This window comes from Manis pentadactyla, chromosome 2 (assembly GCF_030020395.1).
Source record: "Manis pentadactyla isolate mManPen7 chromosome 2, mManPen7.hap1, whole genome shotgun sequence".
NCBI lineage: Eukaryota > Metazoa > Chordata > Mammalia > Pholidota > Manidae > Manis > Manis pentadactyla.
In genome coordinates this window covers 158,860,415-158,880,236 of record NC_080020.1, presented here as the reverse complement: position 1 = coordinate 158,880,236, position 19,822 = coordinate 158,860,415, and the positions used below count along the sequence as shown (strand labels likewise).

At 43.3% G+C, this 19,822-nt stretch overlaps 1 pseudogene; it reads right to left on the bottom strand.

Moving 5' to 3' along the window:
• Window positions 1–320: 320 nt before the first annotated feature.
• Window positions 321–19,822, bottom strand: part of LOC130682548 (interleukin-1 alpha-like) — a 58,567-nt pseudogene continuing 39,065 nt past the window's right edge.

The following is a 19,822-nucleotide window of genomic DNA, read 5'->3' as shown; positions in this document are numbered from 1 at the left end:
GAATCCTGCACCGCCGGCCTGGGGGCTTCTCTTAGACAATCTTCAGGATGCTCCCTCTGCTGGGCGGCTGCCTGGCCAAGTCAGCAGCTGCCCTTCCCATACAGGTGAGAAGAGGGAACCTGCGAACACATATGGGGGTTGATGTATGCATAATCCCAACTGTATTTTCTAGCTTTTCTTTTGATTTTTTGACCACAACCCTATTTTAATGACCCTTGGTAAGCAAAGGAATTAAGAACTAGAAACTACTTCATGCTTAGGAGACATGATAAGCAGAGAACAGACTAAAAAAAAAAAGACAGATAAAAAGAGAAATAGAAGCAGAGAGAATAGTATTCATGAACTACTCAGAAGTGCACCCGTTTTCCTTCGTTTGTGGCAAGAAGCAGCTTTGGATGTGCCGCTGATGTGAAGTAGTCTTTCTTGCCATACCTCTCCCAGAAGAAGGGGAGGTTGCTCTCCTCTGATGGTTTTGGGTGTCTCAGGCATCTCCTATGATAAGGACAACAGAGATCTGTTAGAGAACAAGGAGATGCTAGAAAAAGAACTAAAGCTCAATCCCTTCACATTTGGCCTTTGTGAGAAACATAGCACTTTAGGACTATGGCTCTGTAATATGATGAGGTAAGCTCTTCATTCATTCGTTCACTCAGTGAGCATTTATTATATGCCAATTAGATGCCTGGCCCAGCCTATACATCATAGTTTATTTCCTTAGTTAACTGGAGAGAAATTCAAATTAGTCATGAAGGTTGCCAGTGGCACTAGTGTCTCACTGTACTTGGCAGGTGGGGTGAAGCATGGGTCTTGTCCTGCCTTCAGCGTAGCCGTAAGGCCTTTTGAGTACTGGCAGTTCTATGACCTCTAAAACGTTTTGACCTCTAAGTGTGCAAATCATACCCTTGGGAAAATAATTTATCATTTTAGAGATGTTTATCTGCATGTTTAAGCTGGCAAGTAAAGGTTAATTTAACTAACCTCCTCCCTCGCCCCACCCCAAACACACACACAGACTTTGTAGGTAGATTGGCAGTCGAATCCTTTCAATACAAGTTTTGATAATTGTGATCTCTTCAGACTGTACTTTCCCATATGTATGAATAAAATCTAACAACAAACACTTTCACGCAGTAAGATTCAAATTCCAACTTGGGATGCTTCCCTACTCTTTTTAATCTAAAGCAACTAATATCCTTTTGAGGTTTCCTTGGGGTTTTCAATGTCAACATGGATTTCATTTCCCAAGCTTACTCCTGTCCTAGTCTCTCCCATCTCAGTAAATGGAGTTTCTCCCCTTCCTCCTGTTGGTCCTGTCTCTGAAATACTTCTTTCCACCTGTCTCACCCTCCCCACTCTCCCCAATTGTTAGGACCTCCAAATTGGGTTCTTTACTTTCTCTATTGTCTCCCTGCTGATCTCTTCTCCATTTCAGAAAATATACATAAAGTCATGGCACTTCCCTGTTTGAACGCTTTAATTAAGTAAGGCTTTTCACTGTCCCTCAGATGGAATCCAAATAGAAGGCTCTGCAAACTAGCCTCTGCTGATCTGTCCTCCTCTTAGTGTTCCTTCTGGTCTTGAAGCTGGCCTTTCAACCCTGGAAGCTCAGGGCCTAGATGCGATCAGATCCCTTCGAGTAGAATGCCCAGCCTGCCCCTTTGCCTGGTATGCCCCCTCCTATCAGCAGCTCTCACCTCTCAGGAGCACTGCTGTGCCACGCTACCTAAAGAGCACTCTCCCCTTTTTCTCTATCTTAGTGCCTGTTCATTTGCTTTACAGCATCTGGCACTCTTTGCTGGTTGTTCGGCTTGTCTGTTGCCTGTGTTCCCCACAGGACTAAGTTCTGTAACGTTAGGGACTTTGGCTCGCCTCTGTCCACATGGCTGTTGACACTGATTGAAAGACAGAAGGCTCCTAATGAATAATGTTTGTTGAATGAATTCATGAATGAAGCTACTGCCCTACTCTGTGGACGTCACTTTCACCTCCCTTGTTTCGAGGAGAGAAACACATGCATCCACATAAATCCTACTCAGGTGGGGTGGGTTTGGATTATTTACTGAATGAGAGTCACCTGCTTATCGGTGGTGAAGGCACTGAAGGCTGTAGTGGGCATGTGTGTGTCTGTATGCTTGAGAGGTAGCGGAGATGGGCCGGGATGAGGGATCTTGCTGGCCCCATTGAAGGAGGGGCCCTAGAGTTGGAAGGCCGGATTTTGAGTCTTGGCACCCAGCTTTTGGCTTTGTGCCCCTTAGCAGGTGACTAATCCTCTTTGATCTCAGTTGGTTTATTTGAGTGTCAGCTCAGGCCCCATTGTCCTAATGCCAGTATTGTCAGTATTGATGCCAGTATTGATCAAACATGGATGTCCTGGGATGGGAGGTGAATAAGATTAGGCAAGGAAAGGAAAAAGAAGGAAGAAGGTAGTTGACCTTTACCTCCTGCCACCTCCATTTCCCTCTTGCACAGACCCTGCCTAGAATTGCCTCTGGAGATAGGTGAGAAGGATGGGGGTCATGTCGGCAGGTGAGGGCTGTGGTAAGAAGAGAATAGGACTGTACTACCCTGCTGGGGTGTCTGCCCTTTGGGATCACTTACAAATGTATGGGGTGTAACATGAAGATAGGTTGGAGATTAAGAACAACTGACCTTTCGCAGTACAGGCTCATCTTCATTTTGAGCACTCAAGAACAGCCAGGTTTTTGAGATTCTTAGAGTCACAGGAAGTTTAGAATCATCTTCTGAATGTATAAGCACCCATGTGAAATCTCACTGGTGAAGAGAAAAGCCAAAAAAAATGTAAATGCATTGTATTTGTCTAAAATCAAGTGTGTTTATGCAGATATTTTGGGTGTGGATGCATGCGTGGGCACGTGTAGTTAGGTCCCCAGCTATGGTGTAAGTACCAGGAATACAATTTGATACATCTTTGTATCCTTCACAATGTCCACTACATTGGCTAGGCAGCTAAATACTTGGTTCTTTAGAATTTTTGGCTCTAATTCTTCAGAACTTTCTGTTAAATGAATGCTCCAGGGCCGAGTATCTGTTGAATCCCTTATAATTACATCGGTGAGATAAGACCCTTCTTATTTGTGAGGCTGAGTTCATAATGGCCTAATATGCAGGACTTTCAGGAATCTGATATGCTTACACATTGCTAGTGGTAATGAAAAGTAGCTCAAGAAGTTAAGAGAACAATGCTTAATAAGAGCAGCAAAATTACTGATGTGTAGGAACCCAAGAGTTCCACTTCTGGGATATGCTCCAAAGAAATCATCTCCTAGCTGAAAAACTGTATGTACAAAGATATTTGCAGTAGAGTTCTTTAAAGCAAACACAGGGACCAGCATAGCAATATGATGAAATATTCCAGTACCACAGAATATGGCAAATATGTATGCAATGTCAAAGTGCAGAAAAACTGTATCAAGGAATATTAAGTAGGAACATAGAGCACAAACCAATGTACAAGTGTCATACAGTGGAAAGCACGTTAGTTGAACTATTTCCAATGAGAAAGGGCCCAGTTCGTCTATTGCAAAGTAGCCTCTTTGGACCTCTGAAAATAATTTTGTATACTGATGACACGGCCTGAGGCTAAAATATGTTCACCACGGCAGCTGGATCTCTGTGACAAAATTTCTGGGAGGCTAAGTTCATCCTTCAGAATATGTTGCAGCTGACTGGCTGTTTTGCTCCTAATTACGTTAAAAAATATAATGATTCTTTCTCGTTGGGCGTTATTTCTGTTTGGTCCTCAGGCTTTCTCACGGATAGTGATTGCTCCTCATCAGCTTCTGGGTAAATTCATATTTCTGAGACTCAATCTCCTCATCCTTAAAATCGAGGATAAGCACAAATGAGAGAACCAAAGGAGGTTCTGCCTCGGAAAGCTTTACACCCCATTCAGTGCTTTCCAAGGCCAGAAGCCTTTCTCGTGGAGCTTCCAGATTTGGCTGCAGCTTCTGTTCTTGCCTGGTTTTTCATTGTTTTTTATAACCAGGGGTGATGTGCTTCATCTCATTGTAGAAGAATTGTGAAAAGCCAGGAATGTAGAGAGGCTTATTCTTTGAAATCAGAAAGCTTGAAAGAAATACAGAAATAAATAACAGAGACATCCACTCACCTGCATTTTCCATGTTTTGCAATGCAGTCGCTGAGAGGTATGGACCCCATGTGACTTGAACAATGCTTTGATTGAGGAGGATGAATTGGGACTTGATGACCCTCATAAAGTTGTATTTCATGTTGTTCTGGAAGGTGTAAGATGCCGATCTTGGCTTGATGATTTCTAAAACCATTATCACAAACTCAGATTAATGTCTAGGTACAAACACAGGTGACAGATCTGCCCCAATGCAAACAAAGAAAGTAGCTAGGAAGGGACATTAAGGATATTCTGATCCAGGTGAGAAAATTGAGAGAGAAGTGAAGCCACCCAGTCAGCAGCAGTATTGGATCTAGGATTATCCCAGTAGTTATTCATTTCTTTTTAAACTTAAACTCCTTAGGTAATATTAAAAAAAAAAAAATAACAACAAGATTATTTGTGCAACTTTCTCAGTTTTGGTTTGGAGCTTTCTAAGACATCAGGAAGACTCCTAGTATCCCCCACCTATATTTTCAAATGAATGCACACTGGGAAAAAAAAAACCAAACACATTAAGAATTATACATCATGGAGAATGCAGCTCTAAATGTCTCCCCTCCTTCTTCACAGTTGTATATATTGGTAGTAGTTCTACTTTTAGGAATCTAATCTAAGGAAATAAATGGCGACAAGAATGAACATTTATTGATATGAATGATCAATGTTGCATTAGTTATGATGGTGAAAACTTGGCACTCTAAAATGCCTGATGACTCATGAACACAGCAAACAATCGGGTCGCCACAGGAGAGGGGGTGGGTGGATGGGTGAAGTAGATAAAGGGGATAAAGAGGCACAGACTTCCAATTATAACATAAATAAGTCATGGGGATAGAAGTACAGCATAGGGAATATAGGCAATAACATTGTAATAACTTTGCATGGTGACAGACTATAACTACCACGATGAGCATTTCATAATGAATATAATTGTCGAATCAGCATGCTGTACATCTGAAACCAATATTTCATATCAATTTTATTTTAATGAGAAAAAGTGAAAGAAAAGCAGCGAAGGCGACAAATAAAATGCCCTTGATATACTGCTAAGTGAAAAGGCTGGATATAAAATTTTATATAGTATGGTCTTAATAATGTCAAAGGAGTATGTGTGTGCATGCAGGACTTTAAGGGGCAAACCACTGTGCTGGCCGTGGGGAGCTCTTAGTGGCAGTACGAGCAACTTGGGTTTTCTTTCTTATATTTTCTTGTGTTTTCCAATTTTCTATGTGAACATGTATTAGTGTTTAGCTGTTTTCTTAAAAAGCTGTTACATTAAAAATGTTGGGTTTGTGTTTCATATAGAGGCTTGAGCAATAGAGGCATGGGAGAAAAATCATGATTTTTATAGTCAGACTGTATTTGTTTTCAGGTTTTCCCACTTGTACACTTTGGTGAAAGTGGTATAACTTGGCCGGGTTACTTACTACCTCACTGAGCTCAGATTCCTCACATGGAAAATGAGAATGTAGGGCTGTTGTCAAGTTTAGAGATAATGGAGCCATGAACAAACCAGCCGTGCTGGTAGTATGAAGAGAGGCAGTAGTGGTAGGAATAACAGAAATAACAGCAATACTGAACATTGGTTGGATATTTACTATATGCTGGGCATTATTCTAGTCCAGAAGCTTGTGAGTATCGACTCATTTAACCTCACTAGCAGGGGTTCTGGTTATCTCTGTTTCACAGTAGAGGAACCTGAAGCAAGAAAGGTTAAGTGACTTGCCCAGGGAGCCATGATTAGCAGCAGGAGGAACACAGCTTATACGCTGTCACCTACCAACACTATATGACTGCTTTCTGCCTAAAGGCTAAAAGTCATACAGCCTTTATGATATGGCCATGAAATGAGTCTGTGAGCAAGTATTCTAGGTCTGAAGAAGGATATAAATTAATTTACCTTCCTTATAGGTACCAGACTAATGCCTGGGTGCCCTCTTGTTACTCTGATTCTAGGTTTCATTACCCCCGGTACTCTGTTGTGCCGGTTGCATAAGAATGAAAAGGATATTATTTCTACTTGACCCCTTACCTTCTTCTGTGTCACTGGCAATGCCTTCCAGGTCACTGTTGGTGATGAATTGATTTAAACTCAACCATCTCTTCTTCAGGACCTTCCCACTGGCTGTCACCACCACCATGCTCTCACTGAAGGTAATTTCGGATGAGGCAGAGGTTTCAGAGGTACTCAGAGACTTAAATTTATCCCTGCAGTCCTCATGAAGTGGGTCATAGTTTGCATCATAGAAGGATTTCTGTGAGGAAGGAAGATGGAATGAGGCCCTTTCAACAGGAGTTTTATTCAACAGACTTAGTGAGAAGGATTTCCATTTTGGTCTCATCAGTACCACCCCCCCTTCCCCTTTCCTCTTTCTCTGCTTCCCTCCCTCCTTTCCTTCATCCCTCCCACCCTCCTTCTCTTCCTTCCTTCCTTCCTGGGAAATCCTGAAAGGATAGACTTTGTCAACCATGTGCAGACTCAAAACTGAGATATTGCAATGAAACAGGATTTCAAGTGATCTTAGTGTGTGGTAGCCTTCCAGTTCCCCCACTGAAGGGTAAATATCCATTTGACACATGCAGACATTTTAGAAATACTCTGTTGTGAACAACTTTTAGAGCCAGTAACTATAATACTTGTTTATGGCCTCCTAGCACAAAACCCCAGCTTGATGTGACTGCAGACTTCTAGCTTTCCATTGCCTGCCTCCTCCACCTCGCTTCTGGGGCTGTTCCATTTGGAGGGCGACGCTAATCTCTGGAGCTGGTGTTAGAGAGGGTGATCACAGCACATCACTGCAGGAGGCAGACCCCAGCGAACTGGCCTGAAGGGGCTGTCTCAGCAGAGCATAACCAAATTGTGAGGAAGCTGTGCCAGGAGACTCCAGGTTTGAGGACAGTTCTGCTCTGTTCTGGGAAAATCTGGTGAGCATGGAGAATGCCATTCTTGCAGAGCAGAGAGCCACTGGGTCTCACTTAAAATAAAGAAAAGCATGTCTCTGGGCCTCTAGGAACCATAACACAAAAGCCTCTAGGATTCAAACCATTGCTATTCTCTTCATGTGGAGAAAATACTGTGTCAGAATAGCAATCCCATAAGAATTAGGATCATTTGCTTACCTGATTTAGAGAGAGATGGTCAATTTCGGAACTGTAGTCTTCATTTTCACTATCAAACAAGACAATGAGAATGTAATTCTGTTTGTTATGTCACTACAGTCACTGGGCATCATGATTTTTAATGGCCACCTTAGCTTTGGGTAACACACACTGTACACACTCACACACACACACACACACACACAAACACACACACAGTCACTACTGTCATCTTGGAAAATAAGGACTTCTATGCACACACATCCATACAGTCATTTGGGTCATTACTAACTTACTAGTTTGGAGTTAGTAATCATCAGGACACAGCTTGAACTTTACTTGTGCTTTATCTATAATGATTGGGCCTGGCTAATAAGTTAAAGACTTGTAATTGAATTTCAGGAAAAAAGGTTGATCTCCTCAAGTGAGAAGTACTTCTGAAGCAATCACTTTAATTTTAACCAAACAGATCCTATGTTAACCATTGCTTTCATATATTCACTAAAAAAAGATTAATAATATATACTTGGCAAAATATCCAGACGACACTTTGATAGCCTAGTTTGTGTTAGTGTATACTAACAGGTAATGGGAACTCCACGTTTGGTTGGAGTATTGTATGATTTGAACTTCTTATTCATTTACTTTTCTCCTACATCTGAATGAGGTTTGACTGTGTTTGTATATTCATATACTCAAATTGCTGCAGAGCTGTTTTCTATCCCAGACTGAGAACAGGTTTTCTTAAGAATGGTTTTTCTTTCTCTGACAGTCCATTAAAACCCATTACTGTATCAGAGCATGTGAGCCCACTAAAGCCATGTCTAAGTAACAGGCTCAAATTCACTAGGACTCAGCAGACCTTAGCAACCATTTTTCTACCATGGTTGTCTCCCTGTTCCTTCATCTCAGTGTAACATGCTGCATGCTTAGTTTCATTGGGTGTCTGCTACACCTGCCCTGACTCCAGATGTAGGGCTCTTCTGAAGCCCCTGCCAATCTGGGCCCATGCTGGTCACTGTAACTCCTAACTGGGTTCTCATGCACCTTCATCCCGTCATGAAATCACAAGAGAAAGAACCTATTTCCTACCTGTAACAGTGCTTCAGGTCTTCAAAGAGGTCAGGGACTTTGGCCATCTTCACTTCTGTAACAGAGAACATCAGCAGCTGTCAGCCCAGCCTGACTCTGAGCAGATGCCCCCGAAGGGAACGCTGCTTCTCTGAGCTTCTGAGAATCTTAATGAATGACTTAACCCGCACGCAGCTATTCCCCATTCTTCTTGAATTAATTACAAATGTATCTGCCTCTTCGACTAGATTATGAACTTCTTTTAGAATCTTGGCATCCCTTCTGTCCCCAACCCAATGCAGTACACATAGTAAGTATTCAATGACAGTTATAAAAAACCCTCATGAGAATGACGTATTTGCCATACGTCAAAAAAACAGGAAGGCCTCCACCGAAGCCCCAGATGGAATGTATAGCACCTCTTTGGCAATCCGGGAACACATCTTCGTTCTAGCATTAGGGTGACACCCATCCTGCCCTATGTCACTCCTCTACAGGGGATTCCCCAGATGGGGATGCTGAATTACTTGAGGAAAGTTTGGGTCTTTTCTAGATAGCCAATTTAACTTTCTTCTTATCATGACCTTCTTGGACACTGGTTTTTTTTTTTTTTTTTTGGAAACTGGTTTTTAAAGGAAGAACACTGTGGGCAAGGCTTAGAGAGCAAGAAGTCCTGTTTTGCTTTGGGGAGCCTACTTTTCTGTGAGTGTGAACCAGGGCTGGGTGAGCCTCATCCCCAGACTGCCTGCTTCTAGGAGCGGAGAGAGGAACGTACTAGTGGGGCTCTACTGGAGACCAGAGGCTGCTGGGGGGCTGTCCTGTGACAGGGGCTTTGAGTGGCTTCATGCACCTTCCTTCTGACTCTGAGGAGGCCTCAAAAGCCTTCTTTAGTCATTTTCATCTAAATCATCCAGAAAAACATTTATTGTACCCTTGCTGTGTGCCAGGACTTTTGCTAGGCATCAGTATCTTACTTTCATGATTCACAAAACTAGGTGTGCAGGATGAGGTGTGCTCTTTTGGTAGGTGAACAGATCAGCTTTATGAGCATGGAGGTCCTGAGTCCAGAGTCACAGATGCTTTTCATTTAGAAAGTGCTTTACGGTCACATTGGGCTCTGACTGCACTGTCTCACTGGCTCCTCACTTTACCTACAAGAGGTGGTAATTGCCACCCCCTTCCACAGCTGAGGACCCTTAGAGGTTAAGTGACCAACCTACAGTCACAAAATGGGCAGAGCCAGCACTTGAACTCAGGTTTCTGATTCCAAGTCCAATCTTCTTTTCCTGCTGCCTAGAGATGCTCAGGTCTCTCACCACCACTGCCAGGTGATAGGGCTGAAATAGGGCATCAGTAAAGGTCTGAATAGTCACCATCTCAAATACCCGACCATCGGCAATTCTAGGATTCCTTGTTAAAAAACAACAAAAAACCAGAAATGGCTTGCAATATGCCCCCTCCGTCTCCTTTCCTCTTCCAGTGCAATCCCATTTCATTCTGGGGCATACAGGGAGAGGGTCGAGGGGTTGAGTCCATGGTCAGTGGTGGATTCTGGGTGTGGACTTTAGCCTGTTCTTTCCCTTGTGCCAAGAAGACAAGAAACATCTGGAAATGTCTTTGGAATCAACCTGAAAAATTACTGCATGTAGTTAGATCTGACAGGATTGCTTGAAGGAAGAGAGAAACACTACTCTTGAGTTTTCAAGGGATATGACTATTTCTTTTTAGGTGGTGGAAAGTCTCTTCAGAGGAATAAAGCATGCATAAACCATCACAGACAGAGTTAATTGAATTTTTTTTCTCAACTCATACCATATTTGGTCATAAACTGCTTTTAAATTCCATGAAAGCTTTAGGAAGGTAGAAAAGACCTAACATGGAGCATAATCTTCCATGTTACAGGTGTCATCTGTATCTCACTTAATCCTCGATGAAACCTTTAAGGGTTCTTATTGCATTTTATAGAAGAGGAAGTTCATAGTCCAGGGAGATTGAGCAAACTGTCCAAGGCTGCAGGGCGACCAAGAAACTGAAATCAGATTTAGACACCAAAGCACAGCCTCAGTCAGCCCCGGGTGTCTTCTTTCCGTAGTGAGTGCAAACTCTTCCCTTCCTCTTAACTTTTTAAGGGCTAAGTTTTTTTGCTTTCTCTTGTTAGTCTACTGAGGGACCTCGAATGATACGTTAGAGAAGGATGTACCCCAGACACTGTCTAGATTAAACTCTTACCTAATAAAAGAGGAAACCGGCTCAAAGAGGGAAAGTGTCAAAATCCTAAGGTTATATGGAGAGTTCATCTGAGAGCGGGAACAAAAATGAAAACTCCCTGTTTCTTGATTTCTAGTTCAAGACCTCCTACTCGCTAGCGATGCTGGCTCTTCAGTAAAGAGAGGTAAGGTGAAGGAGTCCTCTCCCCCACGGGGTCTCACCTGTGGTGAACAAGCAGTTAAAAACAATGAGTCCCCGTTCAGCGAGCAAAACCAGCTAGGTTCCTCTTCTCCTGGGAGCTGACAGTGAACACATCTGTCACTAATCCCCTAACTGAGTGGATGAGTATAAAGTGAGGTAAGTGGGGCAAGAGCATCCAACAGAGGAGCTAGTCTTAGGCTGGGAGTGGGAAGTACCACGGGGAATGAAGAGGGAACATTTCTGGCTGAGCAAAGGCTGCCAGGGGCAAGTAAGTGAAAGTAGGGCATTGATCCAGGCTGAGCCCAGAAAGGTGGGGGCGTGGGTGTACCGAGAGGAGGGTGGGGAGTGAGGTGAGAGCCAGGCAGCCATGGCCTTGTGCAGACTGCACTAGGCCTTTACCCAGGCCACTTTGGGAGTAAGTGTTCCAGGAACTCGGAGAGCAGACGGATGGCTGTGGCTTGGAGAAATTCAAGCTGGCAGAAGCCTGCAGCTGGAAGCGACAGCTTCATGTTGAGCCATCAAATTCCCTGTGAGCTCTGATTCTCCTCTCTGCCTCAGCTCATTTGTTCCCCAATGTATGTGCTTTTGGTTTATAAATTCCCTTTCTTTTCTTGGGATGGTGGTTAACAGGGCAGTGACTCCTTTGCATTCTCCCTTGGCCCTGTGTATTTCTTTGTGTCTTTCACGGATGCCCTTTAAAAATCAGAGTTCATTGAGAGAGCTTCCTGTTTGGCAATAGTCATGTCTGGGCCTGTCTCTTGCTTTTCTTGATGGCTAACTCTGATTGTCTAATCACAAGTGCATTTTAAAGAAATTCCCTTTTCTTTTGAGTCATTTTCCTCATTGGAGTCATAGTTATCTCTGGTCTGAACTTGTTTCTCAGTTAAGAAAAATAACTTCTATTACTTTTCTGGGTTCAATAACAGGTTATGAAATATTGCTGGTGAAATATAAGAAATATAAAGAAGAAAATAAAACCCAGAAATAATTGAATAACTGTTATATTTTGGCATATTTCCCTTTCATTCTTGCTTTATTCAAGGCATATGTGGTTTTTTTAATGCAAATAGGATACTCAGAGCTTTTCAATGTTTGCATTCCTGAAATCTAGGGAACATATGTATAGTAGACTGTGCTCACCAAATGCCCATCTGCTTATTAGCGGGATTGCTTGATCAATGTCTGTCTTCATCTCTTGGTCTAACTGCCTACATGGTTTGTCTGGCCAATGCACTGTGAGCAGGAAGTGTCCGCAAGGTGTTACACTTCCAGGCTGACGTAATCAAGAATCCATATGTGTGTGTGCCTCTGTCATCTCCCACTTCCTCTGATGCAGCAATTTTGGAAGTCACATATTTCAGATGGTGGAGCTTCAAATGCACGAAGTGTGGTTGCAAATATATGAGACTAGAACAACGTGCATTAGACTTTGTGTGGGTGAGAAACATATCTTTCACTGTGTTAGGTCACTGAGATTTCAGAGCTTATTTGTTACTGAGGTATAATCCTTCCTTTCTCTACCACAAACTGCAAGGTGACAACACCTCCTCTTTCACATACCACTTCCTCTGTGGGCAGAGTGGTATCTAGGGTAGTATTCCTCTTGTCATACTCTCCACTCTCTGGAGGTGAATTTTCTAGCAAGGTGAATCGAGGACCGCCTCAGATTGCTTTCATTCAGCATTTTGCCAAATTCCAATTCCAGATATAAAGATATATTAGCTGTGAAAATAAAATGGCCAGTAATAAGGCTGAGTGAACATCCCAGATACAAATCGTATGATAATTACACTAAAAAATTAAAGTATTAATATAGTGCTTTACAGTTTTTCAAAACATTTTTTGTAAACATCGATGCAAGCATCTGACATGATGTGAGGCTGCCTTATTATGCAGGCGCAGTCACTAGCCAAGGTCTTATGTCCATAGCAAAGTTGTCTTCTCCTGCCTTTTGGTATGAATGCCCGGCTGCTGGGAGGATGGGCTCCTGAGTGGGGCAACTGTGGAACAGGGCGGGGCACACAGTGTGGTTGGAGAGGCAGGAGACTTGGATACAGCTCTGATCCCCATCAGTTGTGTGGCTTATGACAATTCCACACATCTCAGACCTTTCCTTGTCGATAAAGGGAGGGATGGGACTGGATGACTCCTGGGGTTCTCCCAGGCCTGGCTGTCCACTGCGTATTTCATGCCTATCCCGAACACCACCACGGTCTGCTTTGCGGTACCTCTGTCCTCTTGAAACATTGTGTCTGGTTACGTGGGGCCCAGCCTGGACTCATGCTTTACTACCCTTTTTGTAGAATCTTTTCTTGGTCACACGTACAGTTGAGTCACAAACAGATACATGCTTTCTCATTATTTCAATGGCAAATTTGATTTGTCATTCTGGGTATGAATAGAAACAAGTTCCTTTTCTAGTACAGAAATATATACAGTTGTTAATAAATTAGAAGGAAATGGCAATTTTACTCCATCTAAGTGGTGATGACTCAGGCTTGCTTTCTAGAAAGCTTGACACACACAAAGGACCATCTGGGCCCTTGTTTAGCCTCAAGAAAAGGAAGTTAATGTCTCTGAGTCTGAAAGGCTGGACTTGTTTTGGAGCATTTTGATTAAATAAATGAACATCTAAGGAAAAAACATGGTCTTAGTTTTCCCTTTTCTGCACTCTGCCCTCCATAGGGTTTTAGTGCTATCCCTAGTAGGCCATTATCTCCCCTGCTGGGTTACTCAAAGGCACTGTGGCTCCTGGGAGAGAAAGAACAGACCCAAGAGGGGCTGGGCTCAGGAGCAGGACGGGGGGGCTGAGGAGAGAAGGTATTCCTACAGTGCATGGTTCCATGAAACCTTCCTAAAGCCAGCTTGGCAGCCTGCTTCACTGCGAGGCATTGTACCAGAAGCCATGAGAACAGAGGTGGTAAAGGACTCCACTGCTCTTAATAAGCTGTGGGTAGACCTGGGCAGATGACTATAGTACACGTAGAATAAAAAAGTGTTGTAATAGAGACAGAAACCAACAGATGGGAAGAGAGTGCCTGAAACTAACACACAGAGAATCAAGGAAGACTTCATGGAGGCTGCATTATACCTTGTCCTGAAGAGTTAGATTGCAGAGTGGAGAATGGATATTCCAAGCTGAGGAAATAGGGTGGGTAAAGGCCTAGAGCATAACATTTCATGTCTATGTCTCCTACTGTGTGGCCTTGGGTACATTCCTTACCTTTTAGAGCTTAGCTGCTTCATCTGTAAAACCAGGCTATTCTGACTTCACAGGGTTTTGGAAAGATTAAATGAGATTGTGTTTGAAGAGTGTTCAGTGTAGTGTTAGTTTCCTTCCCTTTCCAAAATGACCAACATTCTCCATCTCTGAGCTTCGCTCAGGCTGTTCCCTCTTTGGGACTTACTCCCCCTCCTCTATCCATGGAGTTTACCTTTCTTTACTCTGCTGCTCCAGGCTCCTCCTTGGCAGAGAATGGAAAGCATGGGTTTGCTGCAGGCAATTTCAAAGTGGTTAAACAAACATCAGGTTATAGTCGAAGGAATTCTAAGTAGAACGCAAGCTTGTCTACAGTGGGTATAGTAGGCTGGAAGAACCATTAAGCGTTATCAGTTCACGCATTCATTCATAGAAGAGGAGGAACTTTGATCCAGGAGCATGCTTCGACTGAGTGGTGATTAAGACAAATAAGGTCTTAACTGCATGGAACGTCTTGCTAGCGGAGAAGCCATATCTTGCACAGTCATGATGGTTGTCGAGAAACTATGGGATGTTATGGAGAAACATGCAGGGGAAAGAAGAGAACCTTTTCTAGTCTGAAAGGTCATAGAAAGTCTCTCTGAGAAAGCAGCATAACAGATAGGCAGGGTAGGGTTTAGCCTGGTGAAGGTGCAGGCTGATGTGGGAAAGAGAGTCATGCCTCAGGTAGTGGGAGCAGCATGCGCATAGGCCCCAAAGCTAGAAGGGCCCCAGGCGGGAGAGAGACTGCGGGAGGGTCATGTAGCTGAAGCCCGGTTTTGGGGGCAAAGTGACTTAGATGAGGCTGCAGAGGTGGGCCTGGCTTGATCATGAGCAACCTTTTCAATGCATTAAGGACATTGAACTTATCCTGAAGGCAGCTTTGAGGTGTTTTAAACAGGGAAGTAGCAAAATTAGGTTTCTGTTTTTAGAAGATCTGTATGGATTCTAAAGGGGGGATAGCAAATGTGGGGAGAAGGCTATTGAATCATGCAGGTAACAGATGAGGCTGGCTTTGGACATGGGTGGTGGCAATGGAGATGGAGAGAAGGGAATGAATTTGAGTTATTAGCAGGTTGAATCACCACACCTTGGGGTTTGGTTGGATGTGGGTAGGAGGTAGATAGTGGCTCAGAGAAAAGTGCCCACTCGGATAAGAAAGGAGCAGTGAGCAGTACCAAAGCACCCTGTCCTGAGGGAAATGTCAGCAGATTTGGAGAAAATGGCGGGGGTTGTGAGGAGCCTCTGGGGCACACCCAGGGGGGTTGCGTGCCTGAGTCTCCAGCTCGGAAGAGACAATGGGCTTTGAGCTGGTGAGTTGAGTGCTGAGCCGGGGATGTCTGGGCAGTGAGCGAGAGGGCCAGGGGCTGCGAGGGGGAGGCCCGCACACCAGCCAGGAGGTGCTCAGGAATGGGCGGGCAAGGTGGCCGGGAGCAGAGGCAGAGTGTGGGAAGAAACACGGAGTGCGGTGGCCCGGGAGACCCGGGAGCTGGTGGCTCTGCTCCAACCATGTGGAAGCAGGGTCGGCGTGCGGCACCTTTCCGTGTAGGTGAGATCACCGTGGACTCCCTTCCAGCATCCCTCAGTGCTCCCCCCAGCCTTCTTTGCAGCCACCCAGTGTCCTATTCTGCTCCCAGCTCTTTCTTGACTTAGAGGAAAGTGTTCTGGTAACACCTTTGACACCAAGACCTAATGTGGTGCAACCTGTAGACATTTATATTTTTGAAAAGAAGAGCTTGGAAAAAACAAGGCCTTAAGGGATCCTGGGCTGGGGAATTTTGTGTTTATGAGGGCTACTGAACAACTGAGTAAAGTAAATCCATGGTTACTAAGATGCAAAAAACTTAAAATTTTAAAAATTAAGATCGGGCATCATAGGCTTTATTCAGTACTTGAATTCATAGCCCTAAAGCCAGTTCAGACTAGAAACAGAAGAGCAGAGAAATATTTAACAAAATATTTCAGAGGCAGACAGCTGTGTGAGAGTAAGGAGAAAATCCCGCAGCGGTAGGTGGGGTGGGACCACACCGCCATGGGTCTCCCTGAGTTTAATGTTTGGACTTTCTTTTATGAGCAATGAGGAACCCCTGGAGCGTCTGAGCAGAGCAATGATGTGACACGGAAGATTCTGACAGTGATGAACTCAACAGATTAGCACAGGAAGTGAGTGAAGCTGGGAGATTAGTCTGCTCATCAGGGTGGAAGGTAAGGCGCCCTGGGCTGAGGGAAGCTCTGGTGGCGCCGACATGGAGGCAACGGGTTTGAGAGCCCCACACGGGGTGGAAGAGGGGGTGCCAAGGATTCAGCATGTGCAGGGGGGTCAGAATGAGGGTTTTGGGATGACACCAGACCTTGAGTCTGGCAACAGAAATAGAGAAGTCTTGAGGAGGAAATGGTGTGTGTAGGAAAAAGATGATTTCGATTCTAGACAGTTTGAGTCACCACATAGGGGAGGCTTTGCCAAATAGGTAAGTGTTTCCCAGATTTCCCCATGTTCATTAGTTGTGCCCCCTGGGAATGTCTATAGAACTGAACCAGTGCCCTTGCACAGTTTGGAAAGGAGTTCATAGAAACTAAGTGAGAACAGTGACATCGTCATTGTCTCATAGGTTTAAGGGAGGAAACAGGAACTTCTCTTAGTTTAAGATTTCCTCAACTGTGGCCTGCAGGACAGTGGATTGTATTTCAAAGCCAAACTTCCGATATTGAAAATCAGAGGCACAATGTGTGCATTTAATTAATAAGCGATATTTGGGAACCAATAAACCACTTGGAAAAATAAAAAATGAAAAATTATATTATTTTCCTCATAACAAATTAAATTCTAAATTTGTTAAAGCTTTAAACACAAAAAAATGGAATCATAAAATTACCAGAAAATAAAGGCAGATACTTACATAATACTGGGGGATAAGTTTCCTTATGATGAATTTCTACAAGTGGATTTCAGGGCCCAAGGGTTTATGGTACTCAATTGCCAAACTGCCCACCAGGAAGGCTGTGCCTCTTTTACTGCCACTAGCATTGTCTGAAAATGTCTACTTTCCCATACTTACCAGTGCTGGTTATTTTTGCTTAAAAAAAAAGTCATTCATTTCTTGTTAATGACCTTTACCCTTTTTTAATTGAACTTTTTATTGTTCAACTTCTATTGTTAGCTTTTAAGAGCTCTTTAAAAAGTAATATAAACTCACTGACCCAGATGAAGTGGGTATATGTTTTCCATTTCCGTCTGGTTTCAGTTACTGAGCTGTATATATATTATGATTCCATTTTATAAAAACACAAAGGACTGTCTGGATATATAAAAATATATCAACAACAGGAATGTATTAGGGGGTGGGAATCATAGATGTTTTAAATTTTTTTCTTCGTGCTTTGTTTTATTTTTATTTAAAAAATTCCATAGCAAGTATAATTATTGTTGTTAAACTAAGACATATTTAAAACATGTTTCAAAACATTTTAAAAAGTGCCTCTCCCAGTTGTCTATGAAAACTTTACGAGATCTTCCTCTGACCTCCAGTTCTTGAGAAGGTTTCCTCCTGGGCTCTTGAAGTGGGTGGGTCCTTCCCTTTTCACTGAACAACTTGGTGGTTTGTAAGGTAGCCGACCAGTTTATGGTGGTTTGTAAGGTAGCCGACCAGTTTATGGTGGTTTGTAAGGTAGCCGACCAGTTTATGGTGGTTTGTAAGGTAGCCAACCAGTTTACAAAGTCCTTCCGGTCTGTCGTTCTCCCCCTGAGCTGGCCTAATGCTCAGCATTACTTAATATCTGGGAACTGTTCCTACATAGCCATGACCTCATATAGCCTCACCATTATAACTGAGCCATGCCTAGAACCCATTACTTTATTACTGTCTATTTGCATTGTCTTAATGCAATCTCTAGTAGGTCTAGTTTGGCATTTCCTGTTTCAACTCTTCATTTTCATTAAATCAAGGCTTTAGAAAACTCCTAGTATGTGGCTATGCCTTTTACCTCTAGAATTTTGGAGCTGTTTTCCTAGTCCAACCTCTTCCTCAGGGTTGGAGTGAGTACCTTCTGTCACATTCCTGCGAAGGTGAGGGTGATCTGAGATGGGACACCTGTAACTTTGTAAAGCAGCCCACTCTACATCTGGGCAGCTCTGTTCTTAGAATGTTCTCCCTTCTGGTGAACCCAAATCTGTAAGCTCCTCTGTGAGTCCCAACTGTTTACCCAAGGCATGCCCCCAAAGATGCACAGGAGTTCTGACACGACAGGTGGCCCCTTGGGGATGTGCTGGCATCTCTTCTGTGCTCCCGACTCTTCTCTAACAAGAGAATGTCCCTCACCCCACTCCACTGGGCTGGTTACTTCCATCAGGGCAGGCTCCATGTGTGAAGGATGGCTGACTCCTGAACACTCTGGGTGTGAAAGACAGTGTGGGCTGGCCTCTCTACTCATGGACTGGGTTCTAGCTGCTCTCCAAGGAAGCAGAGGTGAATCAGATTTTTCTTTTAAACCCTCAGCAACTTTGCCTCCAGAAATAACTTTGTCTCCATTGCGTAAAGATGATAGAGGAGACTTACTATGAGATGGCAACTCTGTTCAGTTTGGGTGACAGAGTTCACATGTTAGGGGCTTGGAGTGGTTAATGCATCCATAGGGAACTAATTGTTTCAAGTCTTACTGTAGTAAGAAAAACCTGGGCTTTGGAGTCAGACAGATTCGGGTTTTCTACCCTTTTAAATGGGGGTAGCTACACGTTCCTCATAAAGTAGTTGTGCAAATCAAACAAAATGTGAATTTCCTGGTGAAAAATAAAAACTCATAAATATTCAAATTCCCTTCCTTTGCATCAGATACAGTCCTTACAATATTTGGAAATTTGCATCTCTCACAGAAATGAAATTTCTGTAATGCATTATAGCAAGACCTTCTTCACTGACCTATGTAATTTTGATGATCCACAAATTTTGACAAATCATTTATTCCAATGCTCTATTTTACAGATAAGGTAACTGAGCCCCTGGAAGTTAAGTGAGTTGCCCATGCTTCTTAATATATTACTCGGTGATAGGCCTAAACTAGAGCCAAGCATCTCTCTCTGATCCCCTGTTCTGTCTTCTGTGCCTCACTGGCTCTGTGTTTGTGTATGTGCCCTTTGATTGGCAAAGTTTAACCCAGTGGAACTACCAGTTAGTAACTAATTCCATTTACCGTAAAAGACTGATTGATCAAGCAGCAAGTAATTCCTCTTTGCTTGGTACCTTTTTGGGTGCCAAAGAACATACCAATGTCACTCCAGACTCTCTGGGACTCATTACACTCCTATAAGAATGTCCATAATGAAAAAGACTGACCATACCAATGATTGATGAGGATGTAGAAGAGCTGGAACGTCATACACTGCTGGTGGGAGTGCAAAATGGTACAACCACACTGCGGGATGATTTGACAGTTTCTTAAAAGTTAAACATAATATATCTACCACATGACCAAGCCCTTCAACTCCTAGGTCTTTATTAACCCAAGAGAAATAAAAGCATAAGTTTATACAAATGCTTGTATAGGAATATTCATAGCAAATTTGTCATTACTAAAAATGGGGACAACTCAGTGTCATCAACAGGTCATCAAACTCTGGTGTCTCCACACAATGGAATACTACTCAACAACAAAAAGGAACGGGCTGATGATGCATATAGTGGTGTGGATGAATCTCAAAATAATTATGCTGAAAGAAGCCAGATGAAAGAGCACACACTATATGATTTCATTTACATAAATGATAGAAAAAGCAAAATAATCTATGGGACAGAAAACAGCAGGAGTTGTCTGGTGCTGGGGCCAGGCCAGAGGGGGTTTCCCAGGGGCATGAGGAAAGT